This window comes from Cupressus sempervirens, chromosome 10, assembly GCF_028749045.1.
Source record: "Cupressus sempervirens isolate cs-2001-9-10 chromosome 10, ASM2874904v1, whole genome shotgun sequence".
In the NCBI taxonomy this organism is placed as follows: Eukaryota; Viridiplantae; Streptophyta; class Pinopsida; order Cupressales; family Cupressaceae; genus Cupressus; species Cupressus sempervirens.
Genome location: NC_143127.1, coordinates 417,797,511 through 417,801,104, shown reverse-complemented (window position 1 = coordinate 417,801,104; position 3,594 = coordinate 417,797,511). Strand labels below are relative to the sequence as shown.

General features: G+C 44.7%; 1 pseudogene; it reads left to right on the top strand.

Moving 5' to 3' along the window:
• The first annotated feature begins 267 nt into the window (after positions 1 to 267).
• Positions 268 to 3,353, top strand: LOC149534481 (uncharacterized; annotated as a pseudogene).
• Positions 3,354 to 3,594: the final 241 nt, after the last annotated feature.

Here is a 3,594-nt window from a genome sequence, read left to right as displayed (position 1 = left end):
GTTAAAATTATAACCTGGTTTTCAATTTCATCTTCCAATTTTGGTCAAAAATTGGAAGAAGTTTCTTCCAACAAAAAGGTGGAATTCGAAATTAAAACCAGGTTTTGAATTTTATGACAGTTTTTTTAATAATATTGTGGGGTCCACAGTATATTCATCTTCCCTGTCAACCAAACGGACCATTGGCTTTCCAAACCACAAAACCAGGTTTTCGAAAACCTGGTTATAAGATAACCTGGTTATGTCAAAAAATCATCTTCCCCAACCAAACGGGACCCAACCAAACAAACGGAACCTTACTGCATTCTCACGTTCTTCCATTTGCTTCTCCACTGTTTTTCCCTCTCGCAAGATGGCCTTACTCTCCTTCAAATCAAGAATGGAGATTGGAGGGACACCCGGAATGCTTTGAGTAACTGGAATCAATCTCACCAAAATCCATGTTCTTGGACTGGTATCTCCTGCGATACTTTCAATACCGTTACCACTCTTAATCTCACGGGGGCCTCCATTTCTGGCAACTTGACTTCCGCGATATGTCCCCTTCCTAATCTAACTGCCCTCATTCTCCAAGACAATGGTTTCAGCGGTCCCTTCCCACGCGGCCTTTTGCATTGCAAGCGTTTACGAAAGCTCGATTTATCCAGCAACCAGTGTGTTGGGGCCCTGTCATCTACCATCTCCGAATTGAGTGAGTTGAGAGTACTCAACTTGGCATATAATAGCTTCTGTGGCTCTATCCCTCCAGCCTTGGTTATGTTGTCGAAGCTCAAAGCTCTCTTCCTCAACGACAATAGTTTGAATGGGGTATTCCCTAAATTTTTCGGGCATTTGGAGTCTCTGAAGAACTTCACTGTTATCGCCAATCCTCTGAGTCCTGGTGTGGTGCCCATAGAGCTTGGCAATTTAATGCACCTGCAGCAGTTGTGGCTATATAACTGTAATCTTGTGGGCGCAATCCCGACTTTCTTTGGCAATTTAACCCTGTTAGAGTGGTTGGATTTGTCGTGGAATCATCTCTCGGGCTCTATTCCAACCAGTTTAACGGCCCTCTCAAATCTGAGACAACTGTATCTCTATGACAACAATTTGTCTCGCCAAATTCCGGCCAACATTGGCCAACTCAGTAGCTTATCCAGTCTGGATTTCAGCGACATTCATCTTCGGGGCACAATTCCAGAGGGAGTCTCAAATCTGACGTATTTGAATTCTCTGCAGTTGTTCAAAAATCGACTTACCGGAGAGATACCTGCTGTGCTGAGCACGCAACGGCACTTGAGCTACTTGAAGCTGTTCCAAAACAAGCTCAAAGGATGGCTTCCCCAGGGTTTGGGTACCTTCTCAAACCTCGCTCACGTTGAAGTGTGGGAAAATGAATTGGAAGGTCCTCTGCCAGAGAATCTGTGTCGGGGAAGAGAGCTCTATGCTTTTTCCGGCTCTTCTAACAAATTCAGTGGTAGTCTGCCTTCATCCTTCACAGCCTGCAATTCTCTTCAATTTCTGGACATCAGCAACAATCGTCTGAGCGGCCAGATTACTCCTATACTATGGAGCGCCTCCAGTCTCCAAATATTAAACCTTAGCAACAATGTGTTTGAAGGCAAGATTTCACCTGCAATCGGCCAAGCGAAGAATCTGAATCGGTCGGATGTAAGAAACAACCAGTTCGAAGGAAGAATCCCTGCACATGTTGGACAGCTGCCTAAACTTCAAGTGTTCCAAGCCAGCAACAACCGGTTGACAGGGCGCATTCCCCTTGAGCTCGGGGCCTTGAGTTTGATCATAACTCTCGAGCTGGATCATAATTCTCTGTCAGGAGAAATTCCCAGGGAAATAATGTCGCTAAAGAAACTGAGTCAGCTCAATCTTTCTCACAACCGACTTACAGGCGAAATCCCTGCAGCTCTGAACGACATCATCAACATTCTTGATCTGTCAAATAATTTACTTTCTGGAAGGATTCCTCCGGAGTTGGGAAACATGAAGCTGGATGTTTTCAATGTCTCCAACAATGACTTGTCCGGACGTGTTCCTGAAGCGCTAGACCTTGTGGCTTACAAGGAGCGATTTCTGGGAAACCCGAAACTATGTGGTCAGAATTTGATGCTACCACCGTGTCCCTCTCCTCATAATTTGTCACGTCGGAGGTTAGCTACAATTCTGGTACCGCTTTTGCTTGTAGTGGCCGTGTTAGTCTGCTCCATTTGTCCGTGTTGCTCGTTTTACAGGAAGGCGAGCAGCGGGTCAACGTGGAAATTAACTCCATTCCACTCGACAGAAGTGGACATGATATACATCATCAAAAATTGGATGAAGAGTATCGTGATAGGATCCGGAAGTGCTGGAAAGGTTTACAAGGTCATTCTGAAGAAAGGGGAAGCGGTAGCCGTTAAGAAGATCCGCAACACTAGCAAACTACAAGGACGTTTTAACAGAAAAGATGAGCAAGAACACGAAGAGAATAAAGATGGGGACGTCGAGGTGGATACATTGGGGCTCATCCGGCACACCAATATAATAAAGCTTCTGGGTTGCATGACGAGTGAAGAGTCAGATTACAAGTTGTTGGTATATGAGTAAATGTCCAACGGTAGCCTGTTCGACCGTCTGCACGGTAGCCGAGGACCAGAAACGCTCCTGCCGTGGCCGACACGTTATAAGATCGCAGTGGGTGCAGCCCGTGGGCTGAGCTACATGCACCACGATTGCACGCCTCCAATTCTGCACAGGGACGTGAAATGCAGCAACATCTTGCTGGACGGGGAATTAGCGGCTAAAATTGCAGACTTTGGCTTGTCTAAAGTGGTTGATAGGTTGGAAGATGAGAATAGGGTGTCCAGTTATGTAGGGTCTCACGGATATATTGCTCCAGGTACGAATACTTCGTCTTCTCTGAATTCAATAATTCAGCTTTCATGAATCAATAATTTATTTTATACATGTAATTTATCTTTTCGTAATGTGGTGCGTGGAATATCTGGATAGACTAAGGGTGGACGAGAAGAGTGACGTGTACAGCTTCGGAGTGGTGGTGCTGGAGCTGGTGAGCGGGAGGAAAGCCACGGGTGAGGCAGAGTATGGAGAGGGCGTGGACACCGTGGGGTGGATACGCAACACTATCTGAATGCGTGGAGAAAGAGAAATGCATGGAACAGATGATGCACGTCTTACGTCTGGGTTTGCTTTGCACAAACAGAGAGCCAAACCAGCGGCCATGTATCAGACAAGTGGTGGAGATGCTAGTGGCATGGGATGGAAAACCGTTTCAGCATTTTGAATCGATCTCGGGTAGTCAATCCGAGAGCGAGAACCGAATGGTCAACTTTTCCAGATTAATGGACTTACAGAAATGATTTAATTTAGGTTGGTTTATCAACATTAGCGTTCGTTTTGTGCGTTCAAAAGTTTCAATTGTTAGTTGCTTTTCTTGTATATCCAGGTTTAAATGTATTTCTGTAATATTTTAGAAAGCGTGAGAAAATAATCGTCTTCTTTAATAGAGCTCCAATCTTGACTATATGTCACTGATATCTTAGTAGTTATGTTAAAAAATTAGTTTGCATGAATTGATTCATGGAGTATTAATCTGAATAT